Raw genomic sequence first — 17,949 nt, forward strand, 5'->3', positions numbered from 1 at the left:
TTCTGGCTTATGTTTCTAAAAGCAACTAGGAAAATCAACTGCACTAGTTATTGTTATTGTTTTAACCTCAGCATAAACAGATGATCGGCCAGTTGATATAAGCAGAAATCATAAGACACAATTAACCCTCTCTAAATTACTCCTCTCAAGGTCTAGTCCATGTTTCTATTCCCAGAGAGAATCATGGATTCACAGAATGCTTGAGATATGGCAGACCTTAGAGAAATCATTCAAATCAGAGGTTGCCAACTGTTGGAGTACAAAAATTTCTCAGTGTTTGACAGTAGCTCAGAAGACAAGAATGAGGCCACATGAGCATTACTCAAATCCTTAATGCCCCAGCTGCTGCCAGAAACTTAAGTATTAAGTTTCTTCTGTTTGTCCACTTAGACTCTATGGAAATTTTTGTTCAAATAAATAATTCTAAGCCTGAAAGATTTTTAAACCATCGCTCTATGTCAAGCTGTTTGTTTAAAAAAAAGAATATGAGGTAAAGATGTGAGGTGACTTGTCCATGGTCATACAATGTTTTAATGGTAAAGTTCAGACACTAGAACTCTCAAATTTTGGTGCACTACTTCTTTTCCTAGAGCCCATATTCTAACTTATCTTACCTCTACAATGTGGTAACTGTGACTTTTAGAGAAATCTCCTTAAACTAAAGAGTGTTCCAGGTCAATTAAGTAAAGAAATGTTCAAACTTGATACCATTGTACAGGGTAACTGATTATTCTCGCCTTACTGCACTGGTCATCGATGCCTGCATTAATCATTGAACACACACATAGATCTATATAGCTATACAGAGACATACTCACAAAATTGGTTAAGAGCTTTAACAGTTTTATATGTGTGTCCTGCTCCTCTTCCTAGTAAATGGAAAATTAGGCCTGAGAAAATGAATTCCTGGTCTGAGTTAAAGTCCTATTAGAAAAATGTGTTGTTTCTCCACAATCCTAGTCCCTTAGATTATACATGAAATTTTAACTCCCAAATATCTCTTATGCTCAAGAATGAAACCAGCCAGTATTTTAATGGCAACAACTAATCTCAGAATTTTCATATTTCCTGAAGGATGGGCTTAGTAGAAAAAGAGAAAAATAGCTGGTGACAGCCAGGAGCTGGCCAGTGCTATTCGCTGGGCTTTGATGTACAAGGGGTTGGACTAGCACTCGTGGCTACGCCACGGTATTCTCATGTTGAATATAAACAATTTCACACAACTCCAACATGAGATAAGACCACTCTGTTTCACTGATGGTCTTGTTTCTTCACAAAACAAGGCCACTGAACTATTTTGTCTGATGACAGGTAACAACATACACATTTCCAACCATAAAAAAAAAAAAATGATCAAACATCTGCTTATCCTGGCTAATGTGAATAGCTGCTGCTTCTTAACAAACAGACTTGCTTCATTCTTTTTAGTTTCTAGGTAAGAATTGCTAAGTTGCACACGTAGAGTTACCCCTGCTTTGTAATGGCATCCAATCCAGAGCCAACCCTGCTTCCTAGAATCCTTCCCCAAAGCACCTAACAGAAGCCAAAATTCTCCAAAGAGTCCTCTCTTACTCAGACACTCCACGGTTCCCCGTAGTGCATGTTCTCCCTGCTGCAGTAAGTCGAATAAACCCAACTCTCTTGAGTGACAGGTGTGTTCCTGGTGGCCTTTGGCTGAAAGGCATTGACAACAGTGTCAAAAGAAGCAAATTCATATACAATTTACCTATATAATAAACCTGCACATGTACCTTTGAACTTAATACAAAAGTTAAAAACACAAAAAAGAAGGAAGTTTATAACATTCTTGGAATGACAAATATGTAACTGGCTAAAGGCCATTTTGAATGTCAGCCCTTCTTTTCCCAACACTCTCCCCATCTCCATATGAGAAACAAAACAAACAAAACAAAACGAAAAACAGGCACACTGGCTCAGGACTGTAATCCCAGCACTTTGGGAGGCTGAGGCAGATGGATGACTTGAGGTCAGGAGTTTGAGACCAGCCTGGCCAACATGGTGAAACCCTGTCTCTACTAAAAATACAAAAATTACCTGGGCATGGTGGCGCGAGCCTGTAATCCCAGCTACTCAGGAGGCTGAGGCAGGAGAATCACTTGAACCTGGGAGGTGGAGGTTGCAGTGAGCCAAGATCACACCACTGCACCCCAGCCTGGGCAACAGAGTGAAACTGAGTTAAAAAAAAAAAAAAAAAAAGCTAACAAGAAGAAACTGATTATCTCAGGAGTCAGTCTGTAGGTTCTGTCACCTCATAAGCAGTCCCTGACCTCTGCTTTCCCTGTCTTGACCACTTGAGAGGCTGGGTGCTAGCCTACCGTGACTGTGCTACAGGGACAGGAAAGACCCAAGACAGAGAGGTATCTGTTTGCTTTGTGCTTGTCCTAGCCAACCATATAGCTATGCCGTCACTGAAGGAGAAAACTTCCTCTCATGGCACACTGGACTAGTAGGCCCTTGAAACTACCCAAATCATCATTTCAAGTCCAATAACGACTTACTGTTTGACCTTGCATTTTGCAAACCAGCTGAGGGCCTACAAACCACAGAGGGTGAGCCCTCAAGGTAGATTGCTGGTTAAATAAAAATCTAAACTTGCCTAAGGTTATCACTACATACTTCAATGATAGTCTCCTGCTTGGTCTTCCAGAACAGACTAAACTGTCCTGTTTTGATAACTTAGTCTCTTCTAACAATCTCTATTTACAGCTAGCAACATTTATTCACTTACTGGCAAGCTATGCAGAGGAACATTGCCAAATTCAATCTGTTTAGACAGCTGTGCTATACTGCTGTCCCCTCCTCACAACTCTATTATTCCAGGATGTTTTTATCCATACTTTCTATTGAATATTCTGAAGTATAATCAATTCATGAAAGTGATTTATTGTCATATATTAGGGATCAGGTAGATTATTTTAAAAATGTCACCATCAAAACATTTTGTTCTTCTTTTCCATGTATATTTGCATTTAGGAAAGTGAGAAATTCCTTTCTCCATCTCCCTTTAACTATTTGTTTGGGTCCCAAAAATTTAGGAAAGGTACAAGAAATTAAATGAGAGAAAGGGATGTCAACATGAAACGTTATAAGATTTGCAAAGGTGGCAGCAAGCCATAGTAAGTTATTCAGAAATTCATTAATTCACTCCTTGAATGCTTAGATTAATTGCATCAAAATTAGTGTTTGCCTCTGGAACAACTAGGTGGTGATAAATTCATTAAATGTCTTTTATCCTGACAAATCCTAAATTGCCAAATGTTGCTTTGTGTATGTATGTAAATATATGCAAAGTAATTCAAACTTTACTTTGAAAGCCTTCAACTTTATTTATCACTAAAATTGCCTGTCAGCCACAGACGAGACAAGCATGTAATTTGTTCATGGTTAGAAGTGGAGCCCAGGGACATGTGATTAACCTGGCTAAAGGCAGTGGGGATTTTCTACATGTAGATCAACAGATTAATACTGATCTTTCATGATTTTTCAAATTATGGTTTTCCTTCTCCTAATTGTCTAGGTTGAAAATATTCTGTCTCTTACACATGACAGGAGCCAATTTATTAATTCTTCCATCTTAAACACGTAGGGTCAAACAGATATCTTAGTTTGGCACATATCTTAGAGGTGGTGGCCATATGCCACCAGATCTGTTATGTCATTTAATAGAATCTCAAAACTGCTTGTCCTTAAAAACTTAGAAAGGCTGTGCTATACACAAGCTTTGTAGGCTCAATAAACAGTATGTATGCATAGGGGTGAAGGAGGGAAGTTCCCCTTGGTTCTCTGAAGGTTCACTGGAAAATCAACCTGTAAAAAGCAGATTAATTGGAGAAAAGGCATACAAATTTATTTAACATGTATTCATGGGAGCTTTCAGGATGAAAGATACAGGGGAAATACAAAGATTTCCCCAAAGATACAGGGGAAATTGTTCATTTTTATGCTTAGGTTCAACAAAATATGGAAAGCTGTACAGAAATGTGATTGGACAAAAAGGTTGGGATCTAATGCTAATAGACCGGGTAGGGAAAACCAGCAATGCCTGTCTGTCTAGATTCTTTTTGGCCTCTCTGAGCATCCATTGTTTTTCCTGGGTTAAGGGGAGGTTAGGACCCACTCTGGAATGGTGTCTTATGACCTACAGTCAAACAAGGTAGCACAGATATTTTCTTTATAGGCAGTTTTTACACAGAAAGGTGGAAGCAAAGAGTAATTTTTTTTTTTTTTTTTGAGACGTTGTTTCACTCTTGTCGCCCAGGCTGGAGTGCAATAGCGTGATCTCAGCTTACTGCAACCTCCACCTCCCAGGTTCAAGCGATTCTCCTGGCTCAGCCTCCCGAGTAGCTGGGATTACAGGCAACTGCTACGAAACCCAGCTAATTTTTGTGTTTTTAGTAGAGATGGGGTTTTGTCGTGTTCGCCAAGCTGATCTTGAACTGCTGACCTCAGGTGATCTGCCCGCCTCAGCCTCCCAAAGTGCTGGGATTACAGGCGTGAGCCACTGCGCCCAGCCAGGAAAGAGGAATATTTTTAAGTTTTATTGCTGGTTTGGGGAAAAAGGGATTCTAGTTTCTATGACATGCCTTGAGGAAAAGGGATTCTAGTTTCCATGGATAGCCTTAGGAGAGAATGGGACTAAGAGACAGGAAGGCTAGAGAAGGTCAGAGAAATACTTTTCTTCTGAGGCTGCTGCTGAGGGCTTTTTTTTGGGATATTGTTTTCTTAGACCCAATATATGCCCCATATATAATAATAATTTCTCACATATACTGAGAAAGTAAGTTCTAAGCACTTACTTTGTTCTAAGCACTTTATATGTAATAATTTACTTAATTCTTAGCGCAAACTTACAAGATAAGTACCATTGTTGTGTTCATTTTTCAGATAAAGAAACTGAGGCATGAAATTCTTGGTTAGCTTGCCAAAGGCCACACAACTAATGAGTGGCAGAGTCATAGCCATATTTAAATCCAGGCAGCACAGCTCCAAAGCCTACATTTATGATGTTAGACTGTCTTTCTTACAGTAAACAAGTATTTTCCCAAAGTATGTAGATATTGCGATGACTGATCAAAAAACAAATTCAAGAGACACAGGTACTAATTCTCAGAAGCCAATGAATGTCAGCAGTATGACTGCTTTTATGTTGCAGTTTCTTGAAATTATCACGGTCTTCAAAATGAAGTTTTAATTCTCAAACGTCTGGAAAATGTGGACCTAGCACAATTCATCCAACTTGGTGAGTCTCTTCTTCACCTCTCAAGAACAATCAGAGGCTGAATTTTCCAAGAATAACAAGTGGGCTCTGGTTATTTCTGGAGAATAAGATCACCTGGGCTGGGTGCAGGAAAGAGACTATGAAAGCATGAACTCCTGGAAGTAGGGGCAACTCCAGAGGTGCACCTGACCTGACCATAAAGAGAGAAGCAGAATCGGGATAGATGCATCACCAGGACAGGGATCCACGGGTAACTAAACCAATGTCTGCACACCATGGGTCAACACTGAGATGAGGATCGTGTGTCACCATTCTAAGGCATCTAGCCATCAGATGTAGATTTAAGGCCTTTTATCCACACCTGCCTGCAAAGGCTTGGATCTTTGGATCCTCAGGAGAAGGATGTCCTACTAGAACTGTGAAAGCCACAGTCTGTGTACATGGCTGATAAGGCAGTGATGAGAACCAGTCCTCCATTATAACTACACAGCTATAATGCATTACTATTACCTTCAAAATACCTGGCAATCTTGTTAGACAAACATTTTCTGGGGCAACTAATAGCTAGGATAATGTTCTTATTCCCTTAAGTTTGTTTTAATTACTGTTTGTACATATCTTTCCTATTTCCCAGAAATGTGGTAAAGACTTTATTGAGTATAATTAATAGAAAAACAATTATGTATGTGAAAACAAGAGTGAAGATTCTCATACAACACATGAAAAAGAATGATGGGTTTGAATTTTGATAGAATGTTCACAACATGATTTTAATCACACCCCCAGCTTACAGACTCCAGCATACGTGGCCAAAATGTATGTTTAACAGAGTAGGAGGAAGCATTTGCTACTACACCAGCTATAAGAGTATCCTAAACTAGTAATGGCCACCATGACTAGCACTGCTCGCATTCCAGTTGTGTTTTCTAATGTAGGCAAGGGTAATGGAATTGATGCACATGTTCTTTTTGCTTGCATCATTTTTTTTCACTTATCCCAAAACTTATCATTAAGGTCCCTTATCATTTAGTCCAATCTTTGCCTGCTAACTAGTCTATGTACTGATAATGATATGAATAACTAATCAGCCTAAAATGATCTATGTAAGCCCATTTGTTCCATTCCTCTTTGGCTTTCTTGCTGGCTGAGCTTTTGTGACCTTTTGAAAAATGGCTGTTTTATCTGAAAATATGTTTTATTTCTAGGTAATGGAGTATGTCAACTTCCATTTCTTATGGAATTCACAGACCATAGTTCAGCATAGCATTTCTTAGATTCTTATGTGCTTGTTCTTTCCCACTATATACTTAAACACAACGGACATCCCAACCTTTACTTATAGCTCTTGATTTCAACACTTGGGTTTTCCATTTCTACAGGTTTTCTTTTATGTAGCACAGATATTTGCTATAGAACAGTCCATTTAGTCTTCCATGCACGTAGCTATGAAAGTGCACCTATTTCTTGAGGCTTTCTCAGTTAAGTGAATTTGGCTCTATCTTCCCAGCTCTTAGTTCTTCCATTAGTGTTAGAGAAAACTTCAGTGAAATTTACTTGTATTCCCTGTAATGGAGGCACCTTTACTCTCATTTTATTGCTGAGAGTTTTAAAACTGGGTTTTCAGAGTTGTAATTGAGTTTTTTCAGAAAATTCAGATTCAAGCTCTTATTGTTATTGTTGTATTGATTAGTTGTCTATGTCTGAAAGAGTTATATATATTGTTATCACTAATTAATCTGGCATAAACTATGATATTTTTATCACTGATAGAGTCATTTGGTTAGAACTACCCCCACTGAAGTGGCTTGAAATGATTAATACATGACATGTCAAGATTCTTAGTGGGGTTTTTTTTTGTTTTTTTTTTGAGATGGAGTCTCGCTCTGTTGCCAGGCAGGAGTGCAGTGGCATGATCTCAGCTCACTGCAACCTCTGCCTCCCTGGTTCAAGTGATTCTCCTGCTTCAGCCTCCTAAGTAGCTGGGACTACAGGCATGCGCCACCACGCCCAGCTAATTGTTGTATTTTTAGTAGAGACGTGGTTTCACCATGTTGGCCAGTATGGTCTCGATCTCTTGACCTTGTGATCCACCCGCCTCAGCCTCCCAAAGTGCTGGGTTACAGGCGTGAGCCACCATGCCCAGCTAAGATTCTTAGTTTTCAATTGCAGGTTAGACTCAGTAAAACTTTTCTTTTTTCCCTTTTTTTTTTTTTTTTGAGATGGAGTCTCACTCTGTCCCCAGGCTGGAGTGCAGTGGTACAATCTCAGCTCACTGTAACCTCCGCCTCCCTGGTTCAAGCGATTCTCCTGTCTCAGCCTCCCAAGTAGCTGGGACTATAGGCGGGTGCCACCACACCTGGCTAAGTTTTTGTATGTTTAGTAGAGACAGGGTTTCACCATGTTAGCCAGGATGATCTCGATCTCCTGACCTCGTGATCCACCATCCTCGGCCTCCCAAAGTTCTGGGATTACAGGCATGAGCGACCGCACCCGGCCCAAACTTTTCTTTTTTAAATGTCTGAATAAATGTATATTTTTTGGAGCCCATGGGGCTACAACCACTTGGAGACAGGAATCTAGATCATTAGGAGATACAATGAAATTATTTTATTTTTCACTGTCACTCACTTTGTAAAAATAATTGAAGTTTTAAATTTCAATCTATCAGTCTCTCTGTGTAAGAGATGTTCTGTCTATGAAGTAGTCCCCATACTACTTTCTTTTAGAAGTAAATATTTGCTCAGCTAGATGATGTTTAAATTAAAATAAAATGTTTAAAATGTTTGTTTCCTGTTTGTATTTCTGGTCATTGAATCTCAAAGATGAAATAATTTTTAAAACTTATTTATAAATGAGGTAAACAGCCCCCAGTAACTAGCCTTTATCTGCACATGTTAGTGACAGCACTAGACCAGATACTGAGCTCCTGATTCCTGAACCCCGGTTCTTTAATATGTCACTTTGCTTCTGAAATCTCCAAGGGAGTGGGTGTATGTAAATTCCGACATTTACTTTCAATGACAATTTGAGTTTATAAAACATGGGCATTTCATCTGTGAGCAAAGAGTCACAGCTAACTTCTAAGTCGAAACTTCTATCATGGGATTATAGCAGAAAAAAGACTGTACAGAAACGGAGTCGAGGCCTAAAGAAAACAAACTATCTATCTTCCCCAAACCCAAACAAACAAATATCTAATGCCAAAATACATATGGTTTTTATGTTAATTACAATTTAATGTTCACAGAAAGTCTTTTCCAGTTTCTTAGTGTGTGGCCTGCTCCACGCACTACAAAATCCACCATTTCCTGCTTTCTTATTTTGTGAACGATGTGTATCCACTTATCTGTAGCAAGGCATCTGTGGCCTATGGATTTGTCTCAAAAGATAAAGGAAACTGACATTTTGTTTTAGTCAAAGATGTTTCAGATAGAATACTAAAGATTTAATACAGATTGTTTTATTTACTCCTCACTGTAATTTGTGACATAGCTATCATTCACTTTTAAAGACAAGAAAAATGAAACCGAAGGTTATGTGGATGATATAATATATAATAGTAAAAATTTAGAAAATATTTTAAAGTTTAATAAACAAGTCAACTGTAGTAAGCTCACTTTTAGTGCAGCCATTAAAATGATGACTATAAAAAATAGAGTGACAAGAAAAAAAAAGTAGAGCATATTATGTTAAAAAGAATATATGGAGGGAGAGGAGCAAGATGGTGGAATAGGAGGCTGCACCAATTGTCCCCCCACCAATAGGAACACTGAATTCAACAACTATCTACACAAAAGACAGCACCTTCATAAGAACCAAAAATTAAGTGACCACTCATAACATCTGGTTTTAACTTACTAAAAGAGGCACTGAAAATGGAAAGAAAAACAGTCTTGAATTGCTCAGGCCACCCATCCCCCATCTCCCAGCAGTGGCTACATGGTGCAGAGATCTGTGCAATTGGGGAGAGAGAACACGGTGATTATGAGACTTTGCATTGAACTCAGTGCTGCCTTGTCACAGTGGAAAGCAGAACCAAGCTACATGTAGTTGATGCTTGCCCATGGACGGAGCATTTGGAACAGCCCCAGCTGGAGGGAGATCACCTAACCCAGCAGTCAGAACTTGAGTTTTAGCAAGCCTTGCCACCACTGGCTGCAGTGCTCTGAGGCCCTAAATAAACATGAAGAGCAGTCTAGGACACAAGAACTGCAACTTTTTGGTGAGTTCTGGTGCTGAGTCGGGATCAGAGCCAGTGAACTTGGAAGGCACATGGCCTACTGAGACACAAGCTGGGGCAGCTAAGGGAGTGCTTGCACCACCCCTCCCCCAACCCCAGACTGCACAGTTCATGGCTCCAAAAGAGACCTCTTCTGACCCCTTGAGGAGAGAAGAGGAAGAGTAAAGGGAACTCTTGTCTTGCATTTTGGATACCAGCTCAGCCAACAGAAAGCTAGGGCACTGGACAAAGTCATGAGGTCTCCATTCCAGACCTTAGCTCCTGGACAACATTTCTAGACACACACTGAGCAAAAAGGGAAACTGCTACCTTGAAGGGAAGGACCTAGTTCTGGCAGGATCTATCACCTGCTAACTAAAGAGACCCTGGACCCTGAATAACCAGCAGCAATACCCAGGTAGTAGGCTGGGGGCCTTGGGTGAGACTCTAACATGTGATGGTTTCTGCTAAGACTCAGTACATTCCCAGTTCTGATGGCTATTACAAGAGATTCCATCTGCTTGAAAAAAGCAGAGAAAAAAGTAAGGGGACGTCATCTTGTACCTTAATTAGCAGCTTGACCACAGGGAAGTAGAGAACCAGGTAGACTCTTGGGGTCCCTGATTCCAGGTCTTGGCTCTGGGATGGCATTTCTGGACCTGCACTGGGCCAGAAGGGAGCCCATCACTCTAAAGGGTGAGTCTCAGGCCTGGCAACATTAACCACAAGCTGATTGACGAGCCCATGGGCCTTAAGGGAACATTGGTGGAAGCCTGGCGATACTCCCCATGCACCTGTGGTAGTAATGGCCAAGGGATGAGGTTCCCCTGCCTATGAAAAGGGGAGGGAAGAGTGGGAAGGACGGGATCTCATGATTTGACAGCAAGCTCAGCAACAGTAAAATAGAATACAAGGTAGATTTCTAAGGTTTTTGACTCCAGTCCCTAGCTCCTGGACAGCATCTCTAGATCCAGCTGGGATCTGGGAGAACTTACTGCCTTGAACAGAAGGACATAAGCCTATCTGCCTTTGCCACTGGCTAATTGTACAGCCTTAGGGCCTTGAGCAAACATAGTCAGTAGCAAGTTTGTGATTACTGTAGGCCTTGGGGAAGACCCAGTGCTGTAATGGCTTCAGGACTGACCCAGTGTCATCTCAGTAGTGGTAGTCCAGGTGGATCAGCATAGAGAGCAAGACTCCATTTGTTTGGGAGAAAATAAGGGAAGAGAACAAAAATCTCTTCCTGGCAATGCAGAGAATTTTGGTATCTTGTCCAAAACTACCAAGGCAGTATCTCTATGAGTCTGCAAGAACCACAGTGTTAATTGGCTGGCAGGGGGGTGCCTAATACAGATATGGCTTAGATCACAACACCCAAGTCCTTTTAAATACCTGGAAAGCCTTCCCAAGAAGGATGGATAAAAATAAGCCCAGACTGTGAAGACTACAGTAAATGCCTAACTCTTCAATGCCCAGAAACCAGTGAATACCTACAAGTGTCAACACCATCCAAGAAGACATGACCTTACTAAATGAACGAAATAAGGCACCATGGACCAATCATGGAGAAACAGAGACATGTGACCTTTCAGACAGACAATTCAAAATAGCTGATTTGAGGAAATGCAAAGTAATTCAAGATAATAGAGAAGGAATTCAGAATTCTATCAAATAAATTTAACAGATTGAAATAATTAAAAAGAATTTAGCAGAAATTCTGGAGTTGAAAAATGCAATTGACATAATGAAAAACACATCAGTCTTTTAATAGCAGAATTTATCAAGCAGAAGAAATAACTAGTGAGCTTGAACACAGGCTATTAGAAAATACACAGTCAGAGGAAACAAAAGAATAAAGGACACATACAAGGCCTGGAAAATAGCCTCAAAAGGGCAAATCTAAGAGTTATTGGCCTTAAAGATGAGGTAGAGAAAAAGACGGGGTAGAGAGTTTATTTAAAGGGATAATAACAGAGAACTTCCCAAATCTAGAGAAAGATATCAATATCTGAGTACAAGAAGGTTACAGAACTCCAAGCAGATTTAACCCAAGGAAAACTACATAAAGGCATTTAATAATCAAACTCCCAAAGGTCAAGGACAAAGAAAGGATCCCAAAAGCAGCAAGAGAAAAGAAACAAATAACAAAAAATGGAGCTCCAAAATGTCTGGCGGTAGACTTTTCAGTGGAAACCTTACAGACCAGGAGAAAGTGGCATGATATATTTAAACTGCTGAAGGAAAAAAAAACTTTTACCCTAGAATGGTATATCCAGTGAAAATTTCCTTCAAACGTTAAGGAGAAATAAAGACTTTTCTAGACAAAAAAAAGCCAAAAGACTTCATCAACACCAGACCTGTCCTACAAAAAATGCTAAAGGGAGTACTTCAATCAGAAAGAAAAGGATAATTAATAAGCAATAAGAAATCATCTGAAGATAGAAAACTCACTGCTCAGAGTAAGGACACAGAAAAACCACAGAATATTATGACATTCTAACTGTGGCATGTAAACCACTCCTATCTGAAGTAGAATGACTAAACAATAAACTAATTAAAACTAATAACTACAATAACTTTTCAAGACATAGTGCAATAAGATATAAATAGAAACAACAAAAGGTTAAAAATTGGGAATGAAGTTAAAGCGTACTTTTTTATTGGTTTTATTTTTGCTTGTTTGCTTGTTTATGCAAAGTGTTAAATTATGATCTGCTAAAAAGAATGGTTTATAAGATAATGTTTTAAGCCTCACGGAAACCTCAAAACCACATAAAACAAGAAAATGGCAGGAGTAAGTCCTTATTGATAATAACATTCACTGTAAATGGACTAAACTCTCCAATCAAAATACATAGAGTGGCTGACGGACTTAAGAAAAACAAGACCCAGTGACTTGTTGCCTACAAGAAGCTCACCTAATATATAAAGACACACACAGAGTGAAAAATAAAGGGATGGAAAAAAGATATTCCATGCCAACAGAAACGAAAAAAGAGCAAAAGTCACTATATTTACATCAGACAAAATATATTTCAATAAAATAACCATAAGAAGATACCAAGAAAGTCACTATGTAATGATAAAGGGATCAATTCAGCAAGAGTATATGAAAATTGTAAATACATATATACACCCAAGACTGAAGCACCCAAATATATAAAGTAAATATTATTAGAGCTAATGAGAGAGATAAACTCCAAAACATAATAACTAGAGACCACACACTTCAGCACCACACATTCAGTGTTGGAGAGATCCTCCAGACAGAAAATCAGCAAAGAAATATGAGACTTACTCTTCACTGTAGAACAAATGGACATAATAGATATTTACAGAATATTTCATCCAATGACTGTGGAATACACATTCTTCTCCTCAACACATGGATTATTCTCAAGTATATACCATATGTTAGGTCACAAAACAAGTCAAAAAAACATTCAAAAATTTGAAATAATATCAAGCATCTTCTCTGACCACAATGGAATAAAACTATAAATCTATAACAAGAGGAATTTTGGAAAGTATGCAAACACATGGAAATTAAACAATATGCTCCTGGATGACCAGTGAGTCAATGAAAAAATTAAGAAGGAAATTTAAAAATGTCTTGAAACAAATAATAACAGAAACATAGCATAACAAAACCTATGGGATACATTTCTGTTATTTATGTTCCCATATTAAGAGGGAAGCTTAGAGCTAAAACTGCTTACATCAAAAGTGAAGAAAAATTTCAAATAAACAACCTAATGATACATCATAAAGAACTAGAAAAGCAAAAGAAACCAAAACCAAAATTAGTAAAAGAAAAAAGTACTCATGATCAGAGCAGAAATAAATAAAAATTAAATGAAGAAAAAATACAAAAGATCAATAAAACTAAAACTTTGTTTCTTGAAAAGATAAACAAAATTGACAAACCTTTAGAGAGACTAAGAAGAGAGAGAAGACTCAAATAAATACATTTAGCAATGAAAAAGGAGACATCACAACTGATACTGCAGAAATTTAGAGGACCATTAGAGACTACTATGAACAACTATATGCCAATAAGTTGAAAAACCTTGAATAAGTGGATAAATTCCTAGACACATATAATCTACCAAGGTTGAACCATGAAATATAAAACCTGAACAGACCAAAAACAAGTGACAGGATCAAAGCTGTAATAAAAAATTTCCCAGCAAAGAAAAGTCTGGGACCTGATGGCTTCACTGCTGAATCCTACCAAACATTGAAAGAACAACTAATATCAACCCTACTCAAACTATTAAAAAATAGAAGAGTAGGAAATACTTCCAAACTCATTCTGTGAGGCCAGTATTACCCTGAAATCAAAACCAGACAAAGATAGATCAAAAAAATAGAAAAGTACAAGGCAATATCACTGATGAATATGGATGCAAAAATTCTCAATAAAACACTAGCAAACAAAATTCAACAAACACATTAAAAAGATCATTCATCATGACCAATTAGGATTCATCTCAGGGATACAAGGATGGTTTAACCTATGCAAATCAATTAATGTGATACATCACATCATTTGAATAAAAGGAAAATAAAACATATGATCATTTCAATTGATGCTGAAAAAGCATTTTATAAAATCCAACATGCCTTCATGATAAAAACCCTCAAAAAACTGGGTACAGAAGGAACATTCCCCAACACAATAAGAGCCATATACAACAGACCCACAGCTAGTATCATACTGAAGGGGGAAAATCTGAAAGCCTTTCCTCTAAGATCTGGAACTTGACAACAAGGATAACTGTTGTTACCAGTTATTCAACATAATACTGGAAGTCCCAGCTAGAGCAATCATATGAGAGAAAGAAAAAAGGGCACCCAAATTAAAAAGGAAGAAGTCAAATTACCCTTGCTCACAGATGATATGATCTTATATTTGAGAAAACCTAAAGACTCCACCAAAAAACTATTAGAACTGATAAACAAATTTTGTAAAATTGCAGGATATAAAATCAACATACAAAAATCTGTAGCATTTTTATATGCCAACAGTGAACAATCTAAAAAACAAATAAACAAGTATAATAGCTACAAATAAAATAAAATACCTAGGAATTAACTCAACCAAAGAAATGAAAGATCTCTGTAATAAAAACTACAAAACACTAATGAAAGAAATTGAAGAGGACACCTGCCAAAACAGGAGATATTCCATGTTTATGGATTGGAAAAATCAACATTCTTAAAATGCCTATACTACCAAAAGCAATCTACAGATTTAATGCAAGCCCTATTAAAATACCAATGACGTTCTTCACAGAAATAGAAAAAAAGAATCCTAAAATTTATATGGAACCACAAAAGACCTAGAATAGCCAATGCTATGGCAAGCAAAAAGAACAAAATTAAGGAGTCAGATTACTTGACTTCAAACTATATTACAGAGCTATAGTAATCAAAATGGCATGATACTGGCACAAAAACAGACACATAGACCAATGAAACAGAATAGAGAATCGAGAAATAAATCCTTTCATCTACAGTGAACTAATTTTCAACAAAGGTGCCAGGAATATACTTTGGAGAAAGGACAGTCTCTTCAATAAATGGTGCTGGAAAAAACTGGATATTCATATGCAGAAGAATGAAATGAGACCCCTATCTCTTGCCTTATATAAAATTCAAATCAAAATGGATTAAAGGCTTAAATTTAAGACCTCAAACTATAAAACTACTAAAAGAAAACATTGAGGAAACTCTCCAGGACATCCAGTGGGCAAAGAATTATTGAGTAATACCCCACAGACACGGGCAACCAAAGCAAAAATGGACAAATGGAATGACATCAAGTTAAAAAGCTTCTTGCACAGCAAAGAAAAGAATCAACAATGTGAAGAGACAACCTACAGAATGGGAGAAAATATTTGCAAAATGCCCATCTGAAACGGGATTAATAACCACAATATATAAGGGGCTCAAACAAATATGTAAGAAAATATCTGATAATCTGATTTAAAAATGGCCAAAAGATCTGAATAGATCTTTCTCCAAAGAAGACACACAAATGGAAAACAGTCACTTGAAAAGATGCTCAATATCACTGATCATCAGGGGAATACAAATAAAAACTACAGTGAGGTATCATCTTTCCACAGTTAAAATAGCTCTTATTTAAATGATTGTCAATAATAATTGCTGGCCAGGATGTGGAGTAAAGGAACGCCTTTAAATTGCTGGTGGGAATGTAAATTAGTACACCCACTATGAAGTGAAATTTGTAAGTTCCTTAAAAATTAAAATCCAGCAATCTCACTCCTAAGTGTATACTCAAAGGAAAGGAAATTGGTATTTCAAAGAGATATCTACACTACCATGTTTACTGCAGCACTATTCACTATAGCCAAGATTTGGAAGCAACCTAAGCGTCCATCATTAGATGAATGGATAAAGAAAATGTGGTACATATACACAATAGAGTACTATCCAACCATAAAAAAGAATGAGATACTGTTATTTGCAAGATAGGTGGAACTGGAGGTCATTATGTTATGTGAAATAAGCCAGGCACAGAAAGACAAACATTACATATTCTCACTTATGTGTGGGAGCTTAAAATTGAAACAATTGAACTCATGAAGATGGAGAGTAGAAGGATGGTTAGAAGAGTCTGGGAAGGTAGTGGGGAATGGAGGTGGGAGGGAAGTGGGGATGGTTAATGGGAACAAATAAGACCCAGAAAGAACAAATAAGACCCAGTATTTGCTGGCACAAAACCACAATGAGATACCATCTCATGCCAGTTAGAATGGCGGTCACTAAAAAGTCAGGAAACAACAGATGTTAGAGAGGACATGGAGAAATAGGAATGTTTTTGCATTGTTGGTGGGAGTGTAAATTAGTTCAACCATTGTGGAAGATAGTGTGGCAATTCTTCAAGGATCTAGAACTAGAAATACCATTTGACCCAGCAATCTCATTACTGGGTATATACCCAAAGGATTATAAATCATTCTTCTGTAAAGACACATGCACACATATGTTTATTGTAGCACTATTTACAATAGCAAAGACTTGGAACCAACCCAAATGCCCATCAATGATAGACTGGTTAAAGAATATGTGGCACATATACATCATGGAATACTATGCGCCCATAAAAAAGGATGAGTTCATGTCCTTTGCAGGGACATGGATGAAGCTGGAAACCATCATTCTCAGCAAACTAACACAAGAACAGAAAATCAAACATCACATATTCTCACTCTTAAGTAGGAGTTGAACAATGGGAACACATGGACACAGGGAGGGGAACATCACACACTGGGGCTTGTCGGGAGGTAGGGGGTAGGGGAGGGATAGCATTAGGAGAAATACCTAATGTAGATGACGGGTTGATGGGTGTAGCAAACCACCATGGCACATGTATACCTATGTAACAAACCTGCATATTATGCACATGTACCCCAGAACATAAAGTATATAAAAAATACAGGAAATAATTCAACAGAATTATAACAAATAAATTCAACAGGAGATGTATGAGATTGAGAAATGGGGAATTTTTTCCTTTTGTGTATCTTCTGATTGATTTTTGTAATGTAGACATATATTCAATAGATAAAATTTCTGTTCTGTGAAAACTAAAATGCATTAAAATGTAGGGTAATACTAAAGATAAAACTAAATATAAATTTTATTAAGTATATTTGTAATAATAAGAATAGGCAAAATGACTTTTCATATGTAAAATATTGGACTAGAACGAAGATCAAACTTGCCATCTGAATGTTTTTTATGTGCTTAGATTAGCTCTCTTACTTTCCGTTTTGATAAAGATAAAAAAAAAAAAGCCCCCTTATTTTTTTTTGTGCTTTTACATGAAGCTGCATGTTAAATGAATTTTGAAAACAATTTCAACCCAAACCAACATTCTCTGGAATGATTAGGACAGAAAAATAGAAATATTGAAAGATTTTGTCTGCTTTTTTTATTGGAACAAAAATATTTTAGCTGCATATCATACAAATCATGACTTTTATACACTATCCATAAATATTTTGTCCATTACTCATAAACTGAAAAAAGAATGTTTAAAGACAGAAACAGAAAGGTAACTCTGATTCTTAGATGGACAGTTTCCTTTTTGGTGCCTGGACTTACAATCACTGTAGTACCAATACTACACTAGCCAAAACAGCATGGTGCTGGTACAAAAAACAGACACATAGACCAAAGAAACAGAATAAAGAACCCAGAAATAAGACTGCACGCCTACAACCATCTGATCTTTACAATGCTGACAAAAATAAGCAATGAGGAAAGGCATCTCTATTCAATAAATGGTGCTGGGATAACCGTCTATTTGTATGCAGAAGAATGAAACTGGACCTCTACTTATCACCATATACATAAATTAACTCAAGATAGATCACAGACTTAAATGTAAGACCTCAAACTATAACAATCCTAGAAGAAAACCTGGAAAATACTCTTCTGGACATTGGCCGTGGGA

Source organism: Pongo pygmaeus, chromosome 2, assembly GCF_028885625.2.
Source record: "Pongo pygmaeus isolate AG05252 chromosome 2, NHGRI_mPonPyg2-v2.0_pri, whole genome shotgun sequence".
In the NCBI taxonomy this organism is placed as follows: Eukaryota; Metazoa; Chordata; class Mammalia; order Primates; family Hominidae; genus Pongo; species Pongo pygmaeus.